The sequence below is a fragment of the Heptranchias perlo genome, chromosome 17 (assembly GCF_035084215.1).
Source record: "Heptranchias perlo isolate sHepPer1 chromosome 17, sHepPer1.hap1, whole genome shotgun sequence".
Lineage (NCBI taxonomy): Eukaryota > Metazoa > Chordata > Chondrichthyes > Hexanchiformes > Hexanchidae > Heptranchias > Heptranchias perlo.
The window spans coordinates 19,748,086-19,774,386 of NC_090341.1; the positions used below are offsets into that span (position 1 = coordinate 19,748,086).

Below are 26,301 nucleotides of genomic sequence, written 5' to 3' on the forward strand. Positions count from 1 at the left end.
TGATGTCGAGCGCCTCCACCTCTGCATCCGTAAGTTCCAGCACGTGCGGCGGGCCCCCTCCGGTGCGGGCCCTTTCTCGGTTGTTCTTGCATCTCTTCTCATATCAAGGCAAAACACAGATGCGTGAGTGAGTGCAGATTGCATAGTGAGACGCCTCAAGCATCGGTGTGGGTGGGTTGAGCGTGGGGCAGATGGATGGGAGGATGCGTGTGCCACATGCCCATCCCATTGCATGGGGATTGGGGTGTGTGGTAGTGTTCGAGTGGGGACAGGGACGGTGGGTACTTGCGGGCACGGCGAGGATGGTGAGTGAGTGGCTGTGAGGATTGCTGCGGGAGCGCTGTGGTGGCTGTGCAGAAGGGGTTGTGATGTGTTTGGCGTGATGTTGGAGACGGGTTGTGGGAGGGTGCGTTAGTGTACTCACTTTGCCGGACCTAGTGAGGTCATTGAATCGCTTTCGGCACTGCTCCCATGTCCTGGTGGTGTTGGCCCTGCTGCTGACCTCCGCCGCCACCTCTGCCCATGCCTTCCTGGTGACGGAGCCAGGGCACTTGCGTCCGTCCATCGGGAACAGCGTCTCCCTCCTCCTCCTCACACCCTCCAGAAGCAGCTGCAGCCCGAAGTCGGAGAACCGTGGCGCAGCCTTGCCCCTGGGGTGCGCCATGCTCTGATGCCTCTTGCTTGAAGCAGGAGGGGCTTTGGGGGACTGCCCCTTTAAATGGAGCTCCTCCATCGTGATACCGTTAGTGCGCATGCGCAGCCCGCCGGCGCGCAGCTGGGGAGCGGAGAACCCATAACCACGGCTGAATGGGATCAATTAACCCGCGATCGCGCGGGGGGCGCACTCATTTAGGCGTCCGCGTTTTCCACGCTCCCGGAGGACCACCCGCTGGGAACCCGCAGGCCTGCTAAATTCGGGCCCTAGGTAGTCCAAAATCCGAATCCTACTAAAATCTCCAACTAATGAGGTCTGTAAATGACCTCAACTACCCAGATAATGATCTCAAGTAGGATCCCGCTGGCTTTGATTGCCGGTGGGAGTCCCGCATGCGGGGGCTGTGTGCGCACCGATTCGCGTCATTGGGGAACCCGGAAGTGGGTGGGTTGGAGCCGGGCTCCAGACCCGCTCCGGGAATCCCCAATTTTAGGAGCTCTCCCGCCACGAATACACCCAGTCGGCCATCCAAAAATTGACCCCCATGGTCACTGTTGTAGGGAAATGCGGCAGCGAATTGTGTGCAAAGCAAGGTCCCACGAACAGCAATGTTATAAATGACCAGATAATCTTTTTTAGTTATGTTGATTGAGGGACAAATATTGGGCAGGATACTGGGAGAACTTCCCTACTTCCCTGTAGTTTGCCTGTAACCAGATATTAGGAATTGAGCAAAATCAGTGCCGTTCAATTCACCTGCTGATTTCTATTCCCGGTGGAGAAGCACTCTGCTTCTACTCAACACCTCCCTTAACAGCCAGGCTAGGATTTAGAACTCACTACATTCAGAATCATGGGCAAAGTATTAAAGATATGCACAGGGATCAATTGTCTTCTGAGCAGTATTTGTACAGCTCAATTTTATTGAGGTTACTTTGCTTCTGCTCAGTATTCCATTTTCCATTGAGCACCCCCACAGAGGCAGAAATGGCTTATGTTAATGTTAATTACAGTGACTTTTCAGAATATATTCAAATCAATGGCGTGATTGAGTTTGCTGAAGTAATGCCACTCTGATTGCCACAGCCACTTAGACCATTACAGAATGATGCTGGAGGGCTCAGAATCAGTCAAGTATTCAATCACTCTGCAGGTTGCCTGAGGGTAACGTTTTTACTGACTTGTTCAAGGAACTTCATTGAAATCTTATACTTCAATTAAGTAATGAAGTAAGTATCTTGATAGCGAGGCATGTTCTAATTTTACCCCCAACTGATAATATTTTTATATAAATGGGCCATAATTTGCCGTGAAAATAACAGTGAGGCTATTGGCGCTTGCTATTATTTATGAGCAAATGCTACAGCAACTTCAGGTGAAATCAGTTAAACGCGGAAATCCAAAAGTTGCTGTCGAAGATGCGTCACTCTGCCGTTAGCTTCACGAAAATGACATCTTGCTGTCTGCCACACCATTGAAATACAGTAAAAGGCGTAAAGTTGTTGTATTTGTGCGGTAGATACGAACTAAACTCACCACAGAAAGTTAAGACTTGTCCATTTCAGTCTAAGTACCCATTTAACGATGTGATAAGTGTTAATTACTGCCAGTCAACCTCTCTAGCACTGAAAATTAACAATCAAAAGTGTGGAGTCTCATTCCTTCAGGTTTTAATTGTTGTTGGAGATTTTAAAAATTTTACATTTTTACATTTTTTTAAAAACTTTTCCTTTCTGTGTCTTTTTTCTCTCTCTCTTAATCCAATCTTTCTTTCCTTCTCTTTATTTCCTTTTCTATACCTGATTTGACATTGAATTCACCCACTCAAATTTACACTTCCTTCTCAGTCCTTGCACCATTAATTTCACAATACTTCAATCTGATCGGTTAAGGAGATACACAGTTGCTTGCCCTGTTCACTCAGGTCCCAGATATCCGGTATCCCTCGCTGCGACATTATCAGCTCACAATTTCAGCAATGTGCCACGCAAAAATTTTAAAAATCTAAACATGCAAGAGCAAGTCTAAAAATTGGCAGATGCTGTTAGATGCCCTGCTACAGCAAAATTTGGCCCAATATTTATTGAGCTCATGAACTAAGCATGGATTGCAACTGGCAATGAAATATGACTAGGGATCGCACGCAGTTCGGGAGGCATCCCTATGCATATGGGTCCCTTCTTAATGCTGATTTATATATTTATACTGTTTCAGTACAAACTCATAAACCAAACTAAATCCTGCCAGGACATTCTGTCCATTCATACTGCGACCCATCCCCACAGTATCAGATCAGAGCTATTGCTCCTAAACAAGTCCCACTTAAATAACCTATTATTTTGTTCTGTGTCAGGCCCTAGCACCTTCGATATGTACAGACATTGGCCGCGCCGCTCCCAATCTCCCGCTATGCTTGCTACAATGAATTCTAATTATTTTTCGAGCAAATTGTGGTGTGAATTCACCACTGGAGGATTGGGGAGACTAATGGTCCAACTCATGGCATTTGTCGACAATTTCGCCATTGCGCCGAATTCCAGACCATTGTGTTTTTCTTTCTTCCCCAGTTTGAAAAGTTATTTTATCTCCTCTTTTTGTATCCCCCTCTGCAGTCTGAGCATCTTAATATAGTTGACTCACATTGCTCTATGTATACATGTATAATACGTAATGTAGGGTGTCCCCTTAATACTACCCCCTTGTGACCTGAACTGGATATTCATGTCTTTCACATGTGTGCTTCTTCAACCACTCTGAAGGTGGACCGAGCAAACATTTGATAATGAGACCAGGTACAAATTGGTAAGTTACTTTTTTGACAGTAAAGCTAATATCTAAAATAGCAGTTATGATCAGACTCATTTAATTCAATCAATACAATTTATCTTTGCATAATAATACAAAATAACGAACACCGTAGATCTCTCCACAACAATCCTACTTGACTTCCAACTATTCTTCAGCATTTCTAAACTCTTCGGGCCCGACATTAGGAGGATGGCGGGTTGGCAGCGGGGGGTCGACTGGGCGCGTGGGTAACGCGCCAGGTGAAATCGGGTGCTCCACACACGATTGCAGCTTGATTGAAGGTACTTACCTTTGCTTCCGGGTTTTGCGCTGGAAAGCTGCGCAGCAGGCGGACTGCGCACCCGCATCATAGGCTGTCAGCTGGAGGAGCCCTATTTAAAGGGGCAGTCCTCCACTGACCGATGCTGCAGAAAATAGGCAAAATTACAGCATGGAGCAGCCCAGGGGGAAGGCTGCTCCCAGGTTTAATGATGCCTCACTCCAGGTCTTATTGGATGGGGTGAGGAGGAGGGGGAGGACAGAGCTCTTCCCCCCGGCGGGCGGGAGGAAGCGGCCTGCCTCTGCCACCAAGAAGGCTTGGCTCGAGGTGGCAGAGGAGGTCACCTGCACCACCAACATATCGCGCACCTACATATAGTGCAGGAGGTGCTGCAATGATCTAAGTAGGTCAGCCAAAGTGAGTACACTTACTCATTCCCCTACACTCCGTCTGCCACATCACTGTCCCCACCCCACATCTCCTTCTGCACTGCCAACACTACTCTATCACGTCACTCCTCACATCCACTCAAAGCTCATCCTCATCTTACCAGCACTTACTCACCTCACCAGTACTCATCCCACCACTACCACTCAACCCAATCCTCATACAATCTCATGGCTCGATCTCATACTCACCCTCTCATGCATCTCTTTCACGGTCAGCCTCACTCAACCTGCCACTACCTGTGCTGCAGCCACAGGGTATGCATCACATATGTGCAGTAGGAAGCGTAAGGCAAACGTGTCGTGAGCATGAAGGGGATGCACAAGGGTGTTTGAGGGCTTGTCATGGTTCTTATTTATATTTAATTTCTGATCAACTCTCATTACATATTATATTGTCACCACTACTGCCACGTCTTTGCGAATCTTGACTGGTTTGTGCAATAATGCCCTTTCCTGAGGATCACTATGAAGACCCACAACTGATGACACCCATTGTGTCACTGCAGAGTGGGTGTAGGTGTATTTGCAGGGCTCTTTTGTGCAGACGACTGAGAGACGTCGGTGATGTCCCCAGTGGCACCCTGGAAGGATGTGAAGGAGAAGTTGTTGAGTGCAGTGGTGACTTTGACAGTGACAGGTAAGAAGATGGTGCTTGGGTCAGCCGGGAGCAGCTCGGCATGAAGGAGGCTGCAGATGTCCCCGACTACACGTCAAGTGACTCTGAGCATCCATGTGCACTGCTGCTCAGAGAGGTCCAGGAAGCTGAGCCTCGGTCTGTAGACCCTGTGGCGAGGGTAGTGCCTTCTGCGACGTACCTCTCTCTGCCGTTGTCCTCCCTCCTGCTATGCAAGTGAATGTGTCACAGCACTGTGTTGTGGAGCTCCACGTGTCAGAGGTGGACGGCGTGGCCGGCGAGGCTGGTGATGCTGTTCGTCCTCCGAGGAGGTCATGACTGCAGCTACGGCGGACCCCATCCGGAAGATGTGCGTTTGAGGCGGTCCGCAAGGTAGGTAAATATGTCTGGACACCGGTGTAAGTGTGCAAGTTGGTGAATTTTATTGTTAGGAGGAGGGTGGTGGAGGCCATACTTTGTCCAAAGTGACAGAGTGGCCCCCTGCAATGAGTGAGGGTCTCCCCCCCCCACCTGTCAAATGAGCTTTTGCAGCTGCCACAGGCTGATGGCTGCAACACGTCCATTTCAACTGGGAGTGTTTTCCCCAGTACGGGAAACAGTCCCAGTTGGTCTGAAAATCCCACCCCTCCTAAAATATCAGATCAGGTCTGTAAACGACCTGAAGTACCTGGTTAATTACTTCAAGTGGCATTCTGCCGGCTTTAATTGCCGGCGGAAGTCCCACATACGGGGACTGCGCACGCATGTGAGCGCGTCACTGGGGAACCCAGAAGTGGGCGGGTTGGAGCCGGGCTCCAGACCCGCCCCGGGAATCCCCGATTTTTGCAGCCCCCCCACCACAAATGCACCCGCTCGGGGGTGCGAAAATCGAGCCCTTAGTCTCAGCAACAGCCTCGCAGTTTTCCCTTTAAAAACCTAATTAATGTTAATTATATCCATGTGATTTATATCAATTATAAATGGCAGAGAGATTCATGTCCACCTAACAAAAAGTGGGTGGACCATGACAAAGTTTCTGGGGTCATACAAGATTTGCATAATCATTCACCAGTCATTGGGAGCTCATTATCATGAAGTCAGAAACTTGCATGCTGCTGCAAGATTTAAAGGTCTGCAGCAACTTAGCAGCACAAAAGTTCTTCAGCAGAAATATGTATAAGTTGGCGGAAGGCATGCAAGGCCCCTGGCTACCAGATGATGCAACAGAAGTGATTATTTGGAACACTGTGACATCGCTCCATCAGGAGAGCAGCATGGCAGAGTGACAAGAGGTGGTCAGGGTAGTCAGTGACAACTCCATGACCCATACACAGCAGTGCAATGTCACAAAAAGTTTAACAATTTTACCAAGTCTGTCAAAATAGGAGGAGCCAGCCTTGTCTTCTAAGAATGCATTCAACTAAGTAAGTGCACAACTTACAATCACCTCCCCCTCACTTTGTTTAAGTGCTTCCATAGCTCACCATCAATTCCACACATTAGCTGAGGCCCTTTATACTCTCAGCTTTACCCTGAAAATATTCCTTCACTCACATCCTTATATGCTTTCACCCCACTGAAAGCCTCACATCGTATGTAATTGCTTGGTTCATGCAATTGTCATTACCCCCATTATAGTTTGCATGCTAACACCTGGATTTGTCTGCAACTTATTCTAACTCGAGGTCATTCTCAATTTTCCATTCTTTTTAAAAAAGGCAGCTTATAACACCAGGGAGAAGGGCCACAGGTGATGGGCCCTCCCAAACTCTGCCTTCGCCCCTTACAAGGAGGCAGCACAGGAGTTCCTGGGGAGGGCGACACCAAAGAGAACTGGAGATGGGGAAGTCGGAGGGCAACTGCAGGTTCATCAAATATACTTCCCTTCTACCTCATCTAAATGTACACCTCCCTCCTTCCTGTCGTTCCTTCTTCTGTAAGTGATATATTAGCTCTGTTCCTCAGCAATCAATTCCAATCTCTCTTCTTTTCCTTCTCTGGATGTGCCTGACAAACAGGAAGAAGCAGAGGAAGAAAGAAAAACAGCCCCCTCTGCTTGCAGCCCAGCCAGCATATCAGGCTACTTGCTGGCAATCCCTCTTTCCCTCTCGAGTACCAGTCCGGCGACATTCATCTGGTGGAATTAGAAAATGAGACAGAGGGAAAGGGGTAGGGTGATCCACAGAGCAGAATTGGACAGGAGGAGCTGGGGCTGGAAAATGAGGAAGAAGACATTGATGTCCAGTGGGTCAGAAGATGTAGCCCTTTGGCTGAAGAGTCTAGTAGCCTATATCTTCCAGGTCCTGATTTTAAAAGAATTCCAGTTGATCATAAAAGATACGTACAAGCACCAAAGCCAGTCTCCAAGAACATGCAGCAGATGACAGGTCAATTGGAAGAGTCAACTGCCAGCACCTACAACATCATGAGGGATGATTTTGCAGCATTGTAGTCCATGCTGCAGGATGTGGTAACTCCAAGCCAATCTACAGCAGAGAACCCAGTGACAGAGGCCCTAAGGACATTCTTAGATTCTGTATTGAATTTCAGGCTGCTATCAGAGGCCTGGAATCCCAGAAATGAGATGGCTATCCATTCCTGTTTTGGCAGGCTCGCCAGTTATGGACAGCCCTCACTCAGGGTTCAAAAATCTGATTGGTACCATTAGATCTGGTTTGCTACAGACCAGTGGCTGGTACGAGTGGCATGTTTGAATACATTCAAATGATACCTCTATGTCTCAGGATAGCGGCAGATACATACCCTCCACCAACCTCCTCAGATGCCTGCACATGCAGCAGAAAAGAGATGGGGCCAGCAGCAGCGAGAAGTAGAATCTGCAGCAGGTCCATGGCAGGATTTAGCTGCCATGAAATGGGACACATTGTTAAAATACCAGGTGCTATACATATGGTCCATGTGGTCTCCTGGACTGGTTTCGATTTCCTAAGCAGGTTGGAAAGGAATTTCCCAGATTTTGTTTTTCCTTATTGGCCTTGAGTTTTTTTTCTGTTTTTTTGCAGGTGGGTATGTGTGCTGGCGGGTATGGGTGTCTGTTAGTGATGCTCCATGCGTTGCAGTTTTGTGGGTCAGGCTCCTTGGACCAGCTGATCTTTTCCTGGCCGTCAATTTCATATGTTTGTAAATAAAATGATGCTTGCACTGAAGTTGTTGCACATGCAGATATTGTTCTTGGGAAGCAGCTTTGATGAGGTGGCTTGAATGGAAGCTGTGTAAGTTGAACCAGACAAAGAATGGTCTGTAAGTGATGGTCTGTAAGTGATGGTATCTTTGTGGTGGGAAGGGGGAAGATGTAAACAGGGCTGATCATACATTAGCCAGATGTGGTGGTCAAGTTAAGTTCTCCCGTATCAGACTGGCCATTGTCTTGCAGCCTACAATGGATTATCCTCCGCATTTTCCGCAAGTTGCAATTGTTCCTAAGGCTGATCCCCCTGATATTGGTGTCTTCCTCCTCCTTTGTAAGACCACTTTGTAAAACAAAGTTCAGCAGTATGCAGCACACAACTACATTCCTTGAGACCCTAACCAAACCATATTGCAGAGCACCCAGACCAATCCATGCACCTGCAGCATGTATTTACAATTCCACCGTGTGCTCTATGGTAGAAGAGACTTCCTTATTGAGGTGCTCAGCAATGTTCTGGGAAAGAACACAGATGTGATCAGCCATGGTTGCAGAGGGTAACCTTGATCTCCCAGGAACCACTGTGAGACTTGCCTTTCTGGGTGAAAGGATACTGGCATGGTGAAGTATCTTAACATGAAGGCATTGTGGCAGTTTGCAGGAATGCGAGCATGCACTTGCATGATGTGGTGCTGCTATTTGCAAACAAAACAGACACTGAGAGAATAGAATCCTTTCCTGTTGACATAGATGATGCATCGATCAAGGGAGCACATTTTGACACATCGGTGAAATCTATGACTGTTTGGTCCTTGGGCAATCCTGCTACTCTGCAAAAGTGTAGTGCCCGGTCATGCTACTGCCAGTTGCCCATGTGGAAGTAGATGAATTAGCTTACTCTAACAAAAATGCATCTCTGAATTGCTTTATGCATCTGTGCACAGCTGATTTGTTAATGTTACTGATGTCCTCGTGGCAGCCTGGAATGACCTTGTTGCATAAAAGTTCAAGGCAGTTGTGATCGTTACAGCCAGTGGTACTGCCTGTGGTGGAAAGGGACTACATGTGTCAGGTTGAAGCATGTAGCATAACTCACTGATGACTTCCTTTTTGAGGCACATTTTCCCGACACAACATTATTCCTGGGTCAAGTGGAGGTGGGAATGCCTCCATCTGTATATTCTGGAATAACTATACCAGTGAGTGAGTGCCATATACCTCCTATACCTGTACTGCCTGACCAGTCTGCCCTCCTTCCTTTTCTCCTCCTCTTCTTCCTCCATAAAACACAAAATACAGAGTGTTCTCAATGGGAAACCTATTGTGCCTTCTTTTTAATTTGGCAGAGGAATGGAAACCCCACAGCAGAAGGTATAAAGGTAGATGGGAAAGTAGTTGGCAGTGAAAATAGACAAGACAAAAAATGAAAACAGCAAGGGGAGGTGAGTGGAAATGAATGTCATGGAGAGAGGACAGAATGGATGGCAATGAGAGGGGAGTAGATGACAGTGAAAGATTGAGCAGAGTGGATGACAATGAAGGGACAAGAGGGGAAAATGGGGAGCAGAAAGAAGAAATGGATGGTAATGAAGCAGAGCTGGGAGCATCACTTTGGGGGAGAGGGGGAACAGAAAAAGCTGGGAGCGGGGATGTTAAAAATCCACTATCATTTTATTTTTCCCTTTTTAGATTAAAATATATTAATTCTGAAATATAAATATAAAATGAACCTGAATGTATTATTTTAAGATAAAAATGCGATTTTTTTTTCCCCCAAGAGAAACATGGATCCTCTTAGAAATATACCACCACTTTTTATGTCTTTAATATCTCGATTTCCCCTTCAGGCTTTCGTGTCCTTATGGGTTTATTTCCTGCACAACAAATGTTCTGAATACTACACACCCAAAATCTCAAATTTATCTTTTTACAGATGCTGATTAACCTGCGGTGTATTTCCTGTATTTTTCAGGGTTTTTTTTTCTATTTTGCAAGTGAAGGAATGTTGTGTATAACTATCAGTTACAATGCAAACCCCCTTTAACAACTTACTTTCACATGTCAAAGGCATTCTTGAATTGTCAGCTTTTGCCAGCGTCCTCGGTCGGCCTGCATAAAAATAGTACATGAAAAATAACTGGTGATAATACTGAAGTTAGCAGTTCCTGGCCGCTTGAGGAACCTTCTCACTTTAACAAAAAAACAGTAAGGATTATCACAACCGAGAATAAAAGTTGTCTGACGGCCAAAGTATTTAGATATTATTTGTAAACAATAAGTGTGTGTGGGGGGGGTTTGCGGTTAACGTGTAGGAAATATTTGTGGAAAACAACGCGACGCCACACTAGCCCTAGGAGATTATCCTTCCGGACTCATCATCGAGCTCCATATGATGCAGTGCTGCACATGATCCAGGGGGCGCGCCTGCTCCGTGTTCACGGGAACGCGCGCTGTAGGGTCGCTCGAGTCAGCGAGCAGCGGTCGTTGGTGACTGTCCGTCTCTCGCGGTCACTGTTGCGCGATGCGTTCCGCTCCCAGCCCCAGAGCCGTGTCGCCCGCTCGAACCCTGTAACAATTACGTTTGTTGACACTGTGAGCGCGTGGCTAGAGTCCTGTGACAGTCGCGCGCGCCTTGACAGGACAGGACAGGACAGTCCCGGGAGCCGCGCGCGCCCGCCCGCCCGCGCGTGCGTGCGTCTGGGAGAGAGCAACTCGGTTGGGGGTCAGTGTTTACCTTCTGCAGTGAGATAAAGCAGTACCTGCTGCGAATTAAGTGTCACAGAGGAAGAGACCGAGGTTCTTGTTGAATGTTTGAAGAGTCAAGGTTAGTGGCGTTAGAAAGTGCTGATGTAACTGTCTATAAATCAATACATTGAAACGTAATGAAGGGCACAGTCGAAGAGTGTTTAGCTGTTGAGTAACCTTCACGTAGGGAGTGGAGTTTGGAAAAGCACTGTGCAAACAATTATTTAAATTCCTACCTCTGAAACTATACAGTACGAAACTTTCACGGTACTATTGAGAAAGGGAAGGTTGAGTGCTTTACTCAATTTTTTTAATTAATGATGACTATGCATTTTCACTTCTGGTTTATTAATCCTACCCTTCAAATTATTTCGTTTCACTAATTAATTGAGATTATTTCATAATCCCTAAATTATATAAACTTTCCGGAGAGCAGGGTAAACTGACTTGATAACTCATGACTCGGCACTGAGTCACGAAGCTGTGGGATATCATGTTATCCACGTTCCTGTATCTGACACTATGCTATGCCTTCCACAGGTGTTTAGAGTAAATGAGGATGGAAGTTAACTAGGATTATAATATTATGTTTCTCTATTTTTGACTTTTGTACAAAAACTCCAACGAGAAGACTGAAATTTTATGCGAGAAAAACAAGTATTATTTAGTGGTCTGAACATTTTTCATGATAAAACAGATATGAATGGTAATATGTTACCATTCATATGAAATTCCTCCATTTGGTACTTTCACAAGGATGCTAACCTCTTTAAAATAAACCAGTTCATGACATTATTAAAAATATTGGACAAAGAAATCACATTTGAATGCTTTAAATTGTTTGTTACTAATATCACAACACAATTTTAAACCAATAGAACACAATATAGGCGTGTTATACACTCAATTATGTAGGTCTGGCAGTATTTTATAAGCAATAAGTTGTCAGTGGCTTCAGATAGGTGCAATGTATTGCATTGATAATGCAATTATCATTTACAATGTGTACAGAATATAAGGGTGAGAACATACCATGAAGTACAGCAAAAATATCTTCTTTTCAGACAGAGCCATCATCACATCTTGAATACTGTCCTCCAGCCTAAACATACTAACAACCATCTTTTTATAAAAATACAGTTCAAATTTATATCTTTGGTTGGCACCTTTTAGTTTTGCTTTACCTATAACAGCTTACACTATTGCTGAATTTCATCCTTCAAGGTCACATCCTGTGATGGGAATGCGACAGGAGTTACAATATTGTAATAAAAGCACTCTCTAAAAGTCGTGTGGCATAAAATGGGACAAAAAATAAAATGTACTATACCGCCTAGACTTTCATTATTTTTTGTATAAAATACAGATTAGTGGTTAGTTTGGAACAGCAGTCTTCATACTTTTCTGTTTGAGGAGGGGCCTCTACAAATATTGACACACTCCCAGGACCTTTAGTCATACCTTCCAAACAAAAGCATCAGCTACCAAAAGAAAGACAGTGTTACCATTGCAGAAAACATTTTTTTATTAGTTTACAGCCGAAGAAACAATAGTAAGTCAACAAGCACAAAAATATAGAATACAGAATTCTCAAGACACTGTGCTCACTGTATGCAGTATGCCTGTCCCAAATAGGCAGTAATCCGATGACCCTGGGGTTTATGGGCCCCTGTTTGAAAACCTATGGTTTCAAATCTGCTCCATGGCAGAAACACCATCAGGACTTCGGAACTCCTAAACTAAGATTGTGATGTGCTAAACCATATAATTCACCATAACATGACTCTTATTTTATGTAACTTATCTAGTGAGGTTGCTTTTATATTTTTAGTTATTCTTTATAATATTATATAGTAAACCCTCCATAGCGCAACTGAGGAAGTGAAGGTTGGGATTCTCCATATGCCCTATCTACTGCTGCTAAAGAAATAGCTCACTGAACAACTATGTACATTGCCAATTTTAATTTGTTGTGATTTCATCCTTTGCGTCATTCTTGAATGATGGAAAATTGAGAATGGTCACTGCTTATTTTGGACTATTTATAGCACTTATATCTAAATTGCTTTTCAACTGGGTGCTGTGAAATCTGCATTAATAGTCTGCGAACGTGAGGCATGATAGTCATCTACCCTCAGCGCACAAATATTGTCACCTCCTATCCTAAAGGTCCTACCACTTGCTGAGATACAGTTCCATAGGGTTCAGCAGCCCTCTAATACTTTGTCCAAATTTTCTATGTCTGAGTCAATTTAAGGTGAAGTATTTAAAGCCGGCTTGGAAATTGTTGTTTAAATAAAGATTTGCTCTTAAATAAGTACCTCTGTTGTAGCTTTTTTGTAAAGTGTTGCTGATATAATTGGTTTCTGTAAGTTTCCGGTAAGCAGCATATTATGGCTACGTTATTCTCTCGGGACATTTGTAGATTTGAACTGAAATCTGTCATATATTTTTTAATTAATTTGCAGTATGTTTGTTGTTCTCAATATGTTCAGGGTGTTCCAGCCAAACTGCTATCTGTCTCTACTTCCCTAGTGCAATGCAACAGTGATAGACACACCAGCTCAAAATTGTACCAGGAGGGGAGAGAGTATGGGGGAATGGGGGAGGAGGATGATGAGTGAGGAGAGTAGGGAGGGAGGGGAGGGAATGGGATGAGGAGGGTAAAGAGAGAGAAAGAGAGAGGAATGGAGGGTGAAGAGTGTGGGGTGGAGGATGATGGGGAGGGAACGGGATGAGGAGGGTAAAGAGAGAGTGAGGAATGGAGGATGAAGAGTGTGGGGTGGAGGATGATGGGGAGGGAACGGGATGAGGAGGGTAAAGAGAGAGAGAGGAATGGAGGGTGAAGAGTGTGGGGTGGAGGATGATGGGGATGGGAGGAGGATAAATGGAGAGGTAAGGGAGGAGGAGAGAAGGAAGATGAGGAAGCAGGAGAAGAAGTATGGAAAGGGAGAGAAGGGGCTGTGGGGAAAAACCAATGTGGGGCTGAGGTTTGCTGCTAGTATTCCTGCTCCATAGGGACGCTGGTACTTTGGTGCTCAGGGTTGTATGGTACTTTATTGTGCCATCCAGAGATTGTTGGTGGTGTGAATGTTACTTTGTTGTGTGCTCACAAAACCGATGCTCACTGAGAGGGCAGGGATTCAGTGTTGAATATTTGTTTGCTTAGGGATTTATGATTTGATGCTTAGTGGGAGGAGCAGAGAGATTTCTGTTGCCTTGAATTCAGGTTTTGATGTGAGGAGGTTTAGACAAAGTACAGGAGAAGGTCTGGTTTTCTCTTGAGTTTCCCTTGAGTCAATTTCAACTGAGTTTGAGGTGCTGGGCTGCTGTGATTCCTGGTGATTGGGGAGAGGGGTTAAGCAACAGACTTCCAGTGTTCTTTTGTACCTCAGTTTCCTTACTGTTGCACTTCCCCACACTAATCACTTCTCCTTCTCCAGCCCCAGAGCTATTTGGCAGCGCTTCACCGCGATTACCACTTCAGCTCAAAAACCACTTGTCAGTCACTTCGGTTTGCGCAATATATTCCAGTTCTCGTGATTCTGAACGGCCCTCTGTCTTCGTTCTTGTTTCCACGTGAGCAATAGTTGTATTTTCGGTGGACATTAATCCTGTTTTCATTACCTCTAATTTCTGAAGGCTGGCTTTACAAAATTCGTGGACATATTCCCAGAAGGGCGCATTCATTTTGACAACTGTTTCCCCCCTCTAAGTTAACAGCTATCAATTTCAGACCACACAGGTTGTTTTTGAGTATTGTCTGTTGGCCGGTTCCTAGGCGACTGCAATCGTGACTATTTCAGAAAGGAGCACCTGAGGATCATTGAGGGTACAGTTGGGAGGCGGTCACGTCATGTTAGGTGCTTTCCCCATAAGTTCTCAATTATTCACCTAACAGTGTGGGCTGGAATTTGCTGGAGTGGGGCATCTCACGGTGTGCCCTTTAGTTAGACTTTTTCCCTCACCCGTCAGCTCGAAATTTTTTTGGCACCACAAATTGCTGGAAGTGCGAGCTGATAACAGTGCATCAATCGCAACGGGGTATCTGGGATCTTGGTGAATGACTGGACCAATAGTCTATCTCCTTAACCAATGAGAATTAAGGATAGAGAAAGAAACAGAGGAACAACAGAGAAGGAAATAAGGTGAATTAGAGTCAAATTAGGTACAGAAAGAGAAATAGAGGGAAAGAAAGATTGGATTAAGAGAGAGAGAAAAAAAAAGAGACGAAAAGGAAGAAAAAAAAGTAATATTTTTTAAAAATCTCTAAGAGCAATTTACTACCTGCAGGAATGAGACTCCACAGTTTCAAATGTTTCTGGGCCAGAGAGGTTGAGTGGCATTGCAGGAACATAAATCTTGTCATTAAAAGGGTCCTTACACTGTTAAGTACCAGCCCTAACTTTCTGCTTCGAGTTTAATGCGTATTTACTGTGCAAATGCGAAATTTCCTGAAACTCACGGGGAGGTTGACAGCAAGCTGCCGTTCCACGAGGCTGACAGCAGAGCAAATCGTCCAGAAATTTGTGGCGATTCGCAACTCACAGGGTATCTCTTCCTCTCCACAAATTGCTGGGCGATTTACACACTAATAACGGCATGCGCATTAAACTCGCCGTTATTTTCCCAGCAATTTCTGGGCCATTATGTTTATCTATAGGCATGGTGCCTTTGCATTCCTGAGGTCCCTCACATTTTTAATATATAATAGATGTTGTATTGTGCTTTCCCTTCTCGTTGTTTTATTAGTAGATATTTACTGATTGCTGATTTTTAATTGGTATTTTTCATACCTGCTTTCTACTTGCTCATTAGTAGAATTCCTACTGTTCAGTGGTGAATTGTTAAAGTTTTGTGAATGATATTTGAGCCAGTCAGGTGCAAGTGTATCATAAGTTTTGCATGCTTAATGGTTTCAACATGTGGTTGATACAAGACTTTTATTTATATATACAGATTAACAGTAAATCTTATGAGGTGCCACGGACTTAACTTTAATAGTAATTCAATCATGATTTATATTAATTTATCAAATGGAATGTTTGTCTCCAGTTTTATTAATATCAAGCAATCACATGTCAGATACACTACAGGTTAGATGCAAGGTAGAGCTTCTTCTACCCAATCCTCACAAGAGCACCTTGTGCAAATCCTACCACACACCAACGCCTCTTCACAGGCCCTTTAAATGACCCTGTCAATTAGTGCCCAGTTTTGAGCAGTTTTGTGTTGGGGTTCATGCCTACTGGGAACTAGGTTGAAGCTACCCCAAACTCTTCCTAAAAATAGAAGGAAAACAATGTTGTAGTAGCAGTGGTTTTCTGAACTCATGTTAGAGCTCAGTAGTGGGAGCTTTTTTTTTGAATCCAGTCCATGCTATACATGGAATTTGGGTTTACTTGTGTTACAGACACTGGGTTCCAAAAATCGAGAAGCGACGTACTCATTGACAATGTAATCTCTCACTTATATGAGTGTTATCGGACAAAATGGAAGTATTAGCTGCAAGGAAAATAGTACTGCTTGGGCAAATAAAGTATGTTAAGTGAAATGTAATGAATTAGCAAAAAATTCAATAGTAATATTATAACATATGTTATGGCACAAGGCAGAAAATGTTAATGTTTAAAGGAACAAAGAAGGACAGGAGGATTCCTCAAATGGCTTGGGAAGGGAGTGGAAGCTCAAAATGGCAGGTCTCCAAGAAGAAAACAGCATAGAAATGATCTTTTGGGTAGGATATATCAAGTGAGGGGGAATTTGTTAACTTTTTTTTGCAGGAAGTATCCTTAGTTTTTCTTTCTTCTTTAAGTATAAACACTTATTTATTAACTCCCTTTTGTTTGGAATTGAAGAAGTGTATTTTTTTCCGTCGTGCCTTTGTCTGAAATTGTGTTTCTGAAATTGTGTTTAATGTTACCTATTTCTGAAATTGTGTTTAATGTTACCTATTAGGGGATTGAATTAGAGAGGTTACTTGTTTGGAACTCTTCTACTGATGGAGTGAAGACTTTACAATTGCTACTGTATATTTTCATGAGATTTTGATTGAAGTTAGTTTTCCCTCAATGCACTAAATGTCTTGACATTATAGGGATTGTCCTTATTGGTACAATTGTGTGTCTGCTAACATAGATGATATAAGTAGATGACACAAGATTTTGAGATGATTGGCAAAAAATCCAGGGGGAAATGAGGAGATATATTTTTACGCAGCGAGTTGTTACGATCCGGAATGTGCTGCCTGAAAGGATGGTGGAAGCAGATTCAATAGCAACCTTCTAAAGGGAATTGGATAAGTACTTGAAGGGAAGAAATTTGCAAGGCTATGGGGAAAGAGCAGGGAAATGGGACTGATTGGGTGGCTCTTTCAAAGAGCTGGCACACACATGATGGGCCGAATGCCGCCCTCCTGTGCTGTGTTGTACTTACTTTGATACTATGATCTCTGATTGTCAGCTGTTTTTGACCTGATACTTGATGTGATGCCAAGGAAGTTGTACCAATAAGGACAAGTATCAGGACAAAAATAGCTAACAATCAGAGATCATTGTATCAAAGTAAGTACAACACAGGAGGAGGGCATTTGGCCCATCGTGCCTGTGCCGGCTCTTTGAAAGAGCCAACCAATCAGTCCCATTTCCCTGCCCTTTTCCCATAGGCTTGCAATTTTTTTTCCCTTCAAGTATTCAATTCCCTTTTCAAAGTTACTATTGAATCTGCTTCCACCACACTTTCAGGCACTGCATTCCAGACCATTACAACTCGCTGCGTAAAAAAATGTTTCCTCGTGTCGCCTCTGGCTCTTTTGCCGATCACCTTAAATCTGTTCCCTTTGGTTACCGACCCTTCTGCCACTGGAAACCACGTTCATGATTTTGAACACCTCTATTAAATCTCCCCTTAACCTCTATTCTAAGGAGAACGACCCCAGCTCCTCCAGTCTCTTCACATAACTGAAGTCCATCATCCTGGCACCAATCTAGTAAATCTCTTAAACATAGAAACATGGAAAATAGGAGCAAGAGTAGGCCATACGGCCCTTCGGGCCTGCTCCGGCATTCAAAATGATCATGGCTGATCGTCGAACTCAGTACCCTGTTCCTGCTTTTTTCCCATATCCCTTGATCCCTTTAGCATTAAGAAATATATCTATCTCCTTCTTGAATACATCTAATGACTTGGCCTCCACTGCCTTCTGAGATAGAGAATTCCACAGATTCACCACCCTCTGAGTGAAGAAATTTCTCCTCATCTCGGTTCTAAATGGCATACTCCGTATCCTGAGACTGTGACCCCTGGTTCTGGACTCCCAAGCCATTGGGAACATCCTCCCTGCATCTGGTCTGTCTCGTCCTGTTAGAATTTTATATGTTTCGATGAGATAAAATCTCACCCTTCTGCACCCTTTCTAAGGCCTTGACATCCTTCCTAAAGTGTGGTGCCCAGACTTGAATAAAATTCTCCAGCTGAGGCCTAACCAGTATTTTATAAAGCATAACTTCCTTGCTTTTGTACTCTGTGCCTCTTAATAAAGCCCAGGATCCCATATGATTTTTTTAAGAGCCTTCTCAATTTGTCCTGCCACCTTCAAAGATTTATGTATGTGCACCCAGGTCTCTCTGTTCCTGCACCCCCTTTAAATTGTACCATTTAGTTTATATTGCCTCTCCTCATTCTTCCTACCAAAATGCATCACTTCACACTTCTCTGCGTTAAATTTCATCTGCCACATGTCTGCCCATTTTACCAGTCCGTCCATGTCCTTCTGAAGTCTGTTACTATCCTCCACATTGTTTATTACATTTCTGAGTTTCGTGTCATCTGCAAATTTTGAAATTATACCCTCTATACCCAAGTCCAGGTCATTTTTATATATATCAAAAAGAGCAGAGGTCTTAATACTGACTCCTGGGGAACACCACTGTATACTTCCCTCCAGTCTGAAAACCAATCGTTTACCACCACTCTCTGCTCTCTGTCCCCCAGCCGATTTTGTATCTTTGCTGCCACTGTCCCTTTAATCCGATGGGCTTTAATTATTATGTGGTACTTTATCAAATGCCTTTTTGAAAGTCCATATACACAACATCAACCACACTATCCTCATCAACCCTCTCCGTTACTTCATCAAAGAACTCAATCAAGTTGGGCCAACACGATTTTCCTTTAACAAATCCGTGCTGACTTTCATTTATTAGCCCATACTGTTCCAAGTGCCAATTTATTTGTCCGGGATTATTATCTCTAAAAGTTTCCCCACCACCGACGTTAGGCTGACTGGCCTATGATTGCCGGGTTTATCCCTCTCCCGTGTTTTGAACACCGCTGTAACATTTGCAATCCTCCAGTCCTCTGGCACCACCCCATATCTAAGAAGGATTGGAAGATTGTGGCCAGAGTCTCTGCAATTTCCACCCTTACTTTCCTTAGTAACATATTTGCATTCCATCTGGACAGGTGACTTTTCTACTTTGAGTACTGCCAATCTTTTAAGGACCTCCTCTTTATCTATTTTTATCCTATCCAATATCGCTACTGCTAGATATTCCCAAGAATAATATAGTCCTTCCCTTGCAGAAGAAAAGTCTGAAATAAATGGAGTATTTTGCACTCCTTACTTTAACCAGAAAAAAAAGTTTTTTCAAGGCGTGAAAATGACAATACATTCCTTCTGCTGTGATTATTGTAACTTTTAATCCTGTAAACTTTGTTGAAGCAAACTCCTCTATGACGAAGTCATGACAAACTCAGAAGAGAGAAGGCGAACAGACAGCATAGATTTAGTTGGTTTACAGGATGAATTGTGAACATATGGAATAAGGCAGTCTCCAAACTGGATCGTTTTTAGCAGGGAAAATCATACCTCCTTAACTCAGCATTTCTGAGTTTTCAAAACTATGTGCAATAACTTGTGTGGTGCCCCTTTATAGCATCTCTCCCAGGCACCCTTGGAGCAAATACCCTGCACAGAACCACTCGGATATACATCATTGATGATGTCTTGTCACTCAGTCCATTGTTTCTACTGGTATGTCTCTTGATTTTAACAATCATGAAGGTGAATGTTGCTCAGCTTTTTTGCTTTGGAAAAGACCACTCTGCTGATTATTTTGGCCTCCAGATTCTATTAATGTTATATTTCCTGCTAAGGGTGAATTATGTAATTAGAGTACTATGTAAAATAATCTTCTAGACACCCCACTCAATCACATTAGCTTTATTACTAAATACGCATCATGTTGCAGAGATAAACTTAACACAGAAACCGTTCAATCACAGTGACATTTTTTTACCTGTAATGTTAAGTGGGTAAAAAGATATAGCAACTGCTAAGGCCTACATAGGTGAGCCCCATATGCTCAATCAGATGAACAAGAAACAACTGAAAAACGTTCACAATTGGTAAATGGAGAGAAAAATGAGTGATGTAATAAAAAGTATGCCTTCTCTATTGTTGTTTGTTTAGTTCTGTTTTAACAACTTGTAACATAAAACCGACAGTGACATCGGTATGTATGGAAATATTTCATTTAAAGAGCGTGGGGTGGATATCACATTATACCCAGCAATGATTTCAGGATTAAAAAAATAGCGTATTGCAGTTCAATGACATGTTAAATGTTCAAAATATTATTTTAAAACAAAGGTATTTTAAAATGTTCCCTTTTTGTAAGCTGACCCTGTGCTGCATATAGTAATCATTAATGAAAAAAATAATTTGTGCTGTTCATACATTTTTAACGTTTAGTATTGAAAAATTGACAAGTGGTAACTTGCTTTCTTTGCAGTAAGGTAGAAATATTTTGCACATTCAGTGAAAGTTCATTGAATTAGTTAAATAAATTGAATAATTTCCCTGATCAAAGGTCAGATTACAAAATGCTTGCCATTCTTGCTTGGCAGTCAATCTGTGTAAAACCCAATGTGCATACACAAGTATAAATTCAGCAGTCAATGCTGGCCAATTTAACTTTTATTCATTTTCACATTCATCTGTAGTATAATTTCTGTATTTGATTTATTTAGCATAATAATGTTTCTTTATGTATCTGTACAGTTCTTGCATTTATTAAATTTCATTTAATTGCTGCCATTAAACCTATCCACATGTACTAAATATTTGATTTCCACATGGTACGTGCTGTCCATAACTACCAAGTAACAGCAAATTGGCCAACGTCCTCACCAACTCTGTATGGAAGCTCCATTTTGGTGTTAGTAATTCCAGTCCAAGTATGGTTATTGAGTAGATCTTCGAGGCTCCATTTCTTAAGACAGAGGTTTATCTGTGAGTTGCCTTTCCATATTGGTCCCTTCAGTGGTCCTCAGAATCTTGATTTTCATCCGTGAAGAACCTATCCAAAAACAAAAATTTGCTTCAGTACTATGAGATGGGTAAAAAATCTCCCTATTGGTGCATATTACAGCACCTTTGTAAAATGCCGTAGCAAATTCCAGGGTATCTAATTCAATAATATAACAAATGCAAGGGCACCCCAGCAGATCCTCATGCTCTGACATGCCAATCATTAAATTGACAGCGTCATTGTTAATGACATTAGGTACTAAAGGCATAACGCCTTTGCCTAGTGACCAAAAGACCTGCTCGTGGGAGGTCCAGGCCCGGAGAGCCGTGAACCGCGGGAGTGATGTACTGGGACCTGCTGTTCGATCTCTGTTCTGATGTTCGATCTGTGATGTGCTGGGACCTGCTGTCTGATCTCTGTTATTTAGAACATCCAGCAATAAGTGAATACCTAAGACAATGGACAGCGATGTTATGGGTGAACTATTTATAAGATCCATTTTACATTTATGCAGCCTGAATGTGAAAAGAACGTCTAAGATTCATTCATTCTTTCAAAAGTCATAGCCTAAATTAATCCGAATGGGGGCATCTATTTAGTCTGATTTACTGTAACGTTGATTGCTTTTGATTCTTGAATAGATAGGTAAATGGATACTGATTTGTGCCACACTGGAATACAGAAATTGACTTAACAGGTTTTAGAAAAGAGGCATGTAGACAAATTCTAATTTGTACACCTGGAATAGAATTGTTTTATTACTTCTATTGGAATATTTTTATTCTCTATTTCAAAACATTTCTTCATGAGACAAAGTATTCATTGTCACATTCTTCAAATGTGGTACTTTGCGTGTGCGCACATAAACTGCAATCAAGCAAGAACACCTCCTGACCTTTGTGCTGGTAGTATGTGAACCCTGGTCCGTTTCAGTAGTCGGCAGTGGAACGAGCTTCCCGACCAGCGATCACTCAATCCAAGTGTATTCTAATTGGCGCACACAGCAAAAGAAAAGTTCCTTGACCTTGACTAACTGAAAATAATTAGAGAATCTAATTTCAAGGCCTTCTATCCCCACCCATTCCAGATGCTGGTGAGAAATGGGAGAGATTTCAGGGAAGCTGTTGATGCAGAAGCAACTTTGGCCCCAAAATAGGATTTTAATAAATTATGGGGACATCTCTATTCTCAGAATACTAGGAATGTTACTAACCAGAATTGCTTGGCTAATGTGTTGAGTAGTGGCTTCAGGTGTCAATGTGTGTTCAGGCCAATGTAGTCCTGTAAGGATCCAATTCTCTCCACTTCTGCTTTATCAAACTGGTCTATGACACAGTCAAATATCCATATCTGTGGATTCTCCTCCTTATTTTTGGAGTTTAGGACCGAATGCTCATACCTTTTTTGACCATATGGTTCACAAGGACGTTGGTGACCATCTGAAGTATCTTTGAAGTGTAGATATTATAGAATTTTGTTCAATTCCTGGGTATGTTCCTGAAGTAACTGGAGTTGGCCATAGAATGAGATATCTTCCCATCACCACTATTATCATGAATGATGGACTGTTCATTGAGAGGATTGGGGAGTTCCCAATGTAAACTATGCTCACCTGTGACTCTGGTCAGGCGGCAGAGATCACTTTCTGTATTTGGCCCTGAGATTAGCTTCCGACCACGTATCCGCTCCGTCACCAAGACCGCCTACTTCCACCTCTGCAACATCGCCCATCTCTGCCCCTGCCTCAGCTCATCTGCTGCTGAAACCCTCATCCTTGCCTTTGTTACCTCTAGACTTGACTATTCCAATGCCCTCTTGGCTGGCCTCCCATCTTCCACCCTCCATAAACTTGAACTCACCCAAAACTCTGCTGCCCGTATTCTAACTCGCACCAAGTCCCGTTGTCCCATTGCCCCTGTGGTTGCTGACCTACATTGGTTCCCATTCGGGAACGCCTTGATGTTAAAATTCTCATTCTTCTTTTCAAATCCTTCCATGGCCGCGCCCCTCCCTATCTCTCTAACTTCCTCCAGCCCTACAACGCTCCCCCCTCCCCCACGCCCCTCCAATTCTTGCCTCTTGCGCATCCCCAATTTTAATCGCTCCACCATTGGCGGCCGTGCCTTCAGCTGCCTAGGCCCTAAGCTTTGGAATTCCCTCCCTAAACCTCTCTGCCTTTCTTTCCTCCTTTAATATGCTCCTCACAACCTAACTCTTTGACCAAGCTTTTGGTCACCTAATCCCTCTTTATGTGGCTCGGTGTCAAATTTTGTTTGATAATCACTCCTGTGAAGCACCTTGGGACATTTTACGACGTTAAAGGTGCTAAGTAAATGAAAGTTGTTGGTAGTGTTGTTGAGTGGTGATGGCTACATTTCATTAGCTTTGCAGATCAATTTGGAGATTTTCTTGTTTCTCTCAATCTACGTCTTTTCATCTAGAGTCGTGACGCCACTTCTCTTTGAGTGCGAAACATTGGCCTCCCCATCCTAAGACCATCATCATGTTTTAGTCTGGTTATACTCCTTCTTTGGAAAAGCTAGGTGGGACTGGTTGAGTAGTTGAATCATTTTCCCAATATCCGATGGTGATGCTTACATTGGTTGGATCATGTTCATATCACCAACCACTAATTGTCCAAGTAGTTATCTTTCTGCAGGATCGAGGGGCTGAATATTCTAGACATGGCTTTAGGAAGGGATGGAGTAAATATTGCTTAAGAGGCCTTAAGAGGTGAATAGGCTAATGTATTAGCCAAGGCATAGAATATAAAAGCAGGGATGTTATGCTGGAACTGTATAAAACATTAATTAGGCCACAGCTTGAGTAGTGCACACAGTTCTGGTAACCACATTACAGGAAGGATGTAATTGCACTAGAGAGGGTGCAGAGGAGATTTACGAGGATGTTGCCAGGACTGGAGAATTTTAGCTATGATGACAGATTGGATAGGCTGGGGCTGTTTTCCTTGGAACAGAGGAGGCTGAGAGGTGATTTGATTGAGGTGTACAAAATTATGAGGGGCCTAGATAAAGTGGATAAGAAGGACCTATTTCCCTTAGCGGAGGGGTCAATAACCAGGGGGCATAGATTTAAAGTGATTGGTAGAAGGATTAGAGCAGAAATGAGGATTATTTTTTTCACCCAGAGGGTGGTGGGGGTCTGGAACTCATTGCCTGAGAGAGTGGTGGAGGCAGAAACCCTCAACTCATTTAAAGAAAATACCTGGATGTGCACCTGAAGAGCCGTGACCTGCAGGGCTACGGACCAAATGCGGGAAAGCGGGATTAGGCTGGGTGGCTCGTTTCTCAGCTGGCACGGACATGATGGGCCGAATGGCCTCCTTCTGTGCCGTAAATTTTCTATGTAACCAGACCCAGCATTACTGAAATCTCCTGCCAGTTGAGCCTTTGAGAATTTCATGATTTGACTGTGCACTGTGCTTGACACCAGTGAAATGGAAATGCTCACATTAATGAGAAGTAAATTTTTTTGTTAATGTGGGTATATACAACTATTATGAAGAAGAACACATTTTGATTACATTTTATCCTGGCAAAAGGAAAACCTGTTGTCAAAAACTGGATATTTTGTTTAACTCTTGCTAACATTTGAAAGTTCAGAGTGATATTTTAGCTTGAATTCCTCTTGCCCAGTCATCATTTTTCCTCTTCAGTCCCGTCACAACCCCTCCCTCCCCCCACCCCCCCCCCCACCCCGACCTCCCCCCTGCTCAATGAAGAATGTAACACAAACTCAGTTTCATTCTGGATGTTCCATGATCAAAATGAGAAATGAAATTAACTTTGATAGGAACTGAAAATACATCCACTATATGTGCATTTGTTTTGAATATATAATAATGCTCCATACACGGTGATAATTAACCCAACACAAGCTTTATTTCTAACTGAATCTCAGCTAACAGTTTCTGGGACCATTGGGTTTTACTGCAGATAATTAACTCATTCACTGGCCAAGTGTAATTATGCAGAAAATCTCAGTGCAATACTTGAGCTCTAGGAAACATTCCTGTTCTGGAATTTTCCATAAAATTTGAAAAATCGCTGGCCATAAAATCTTTTGACTCGGCTGAGCATTTTGAGTACTTATTTTAAATTGAAAGATAATGAAAGTAGCCTTTGAGAGCAGAGAGTAAAACTAAAATGTTATTTCTAATATCTAGAATTCCTATTGGAGTGAATGTTGTAGGCTGCCAACATAACTTTAATGTTAAAACCTAAAATTAGTCCTGTTTGCCCTATGCTGTACATTTCCAACTTCCTCCTTCTCTTCCACTCTCCCTTTATGAAAGAAGTTCCTAAATTCCAGATGTAGAATCAGAAGATCTCCTTATTTGTGTAAATAAATTAGAAACTATGGTGCTAGGTACTGTTAATTACTAGCAAGTTAAGTTTTTTACTTGCATATTTGTTGAATTGCATCTTATTTATGTACACCTCTTTCACAAAAAAGTCACATAATTGTAAAGCAAAGTTTGCCAAACTAGAAGCAAAAGCAAGACAAATAAAAATATAGGTTCATGCTGTACAGTCATTTTATTTATTTATTTGTATCGTAGATTTGGGTCAGTGAAGAGGTTAATATTCTTTAGTTACTGTAGAACTCAGATTGTGTAAATTGGAGAAGACTGATGCAGTATTGGAAGCATTCACATACAGCTGTGATAAATCCAGTGCCTTTCTGTTTTGGGGGTTGGATCTTTGCCAGTACAAGACATAGTAGTACATATAAATTCTCAACAAGTTTCAGTGAGGAATTGTGGCTTTCATTTGAAATCCCAATATAATCTGTTTGTATAGTCTGGATTCTGTACAGTTATTTTGGAATAGAGAGTCTGCACTCCAGAAAACAGGTTGGAAGGAGCAATAAACATTGGTTTGTTTCTGGGCATTCTGATCAGGCAAAAGTAGTCTGGTGTGGTCTTACCACTTTGCAACAATTCAGTAAATAATTTCATTCAATTATTTTGAAATCTGTATGATCTATGATTCTATCGAGCTGCCAGAGGCAGTAGTAGAGGCGGGTACAATTTTGTCTTTTAAAAAGCATTTGGACAGCTACATGGGTAAGATGGGTATAGAGGGATATGGGCCAAGTGCAGGCAATTGGGACTAGCTTAGTGGTATAAACTGGGCGACATGGACATGTTGGGCCGAAGGGCCTGTTTCCATGTTGTAAACTTCTAATCTTTTTTTATGGAGTGGTGTTGTAAAATTGTTTACAATTTTTTTATGGAAGAACAGTCTGATGTACAGTACAAGGGAAATATATGAAAATGATGCAAATG

At 42.9% G+C, this 26,301-nt stretch overlaps 1 protein-coding gene and 1 long non-coding RNA gene across 4 annotated transcripts in view; one reads left to right on the forward strand and one right to left on the reverse strand.

Moving 5' to 3' along the window:
- Positions 1 to 10,759, reverse strand: part of LOC137334134 (uncharacterized) — a 96,002-nt gene extending 85,243 nt beyond the window's left edge. Inside the window, exons 1-2 of one of the 2 annotated variants that reach the window (XR_010966073.1) lie at positions 10,692 to 10,759; positions 9,985 to 10,041 (exon numbers count right to left, since the gene is read on the reverse strand). This is a non-coding gene — a long non-coding RNA (uncharacterized lncRNA). Of the gene's footprint in view, positions 1 to 9,984; positions 10,042 to 10,666 lie in introns of both variants that reach the window. The other variant, XR_010966074.1, reaches the window with a different exon arrangement.
- Positions 10,357 to 26,301, forward strand: part of pparg (peroxisome proliferator-activated receptor gamma) — a 123,778-nt gene continuing 107,833 nt past the window's right edge. Inside the window, exon 1 of one of the 2 annotated variants that reach the window (XM_067998661.1) lies at positions 10,357 to 10,756. The gene's annotated coding sequence lies outside the window, so the exon portion shown is untranslated. The remainder of the gene's footprint in view (positions 10,757 to 26,301) is intronic. The other variant, XM_067998659.1, reaches the window with a different exon arrangement.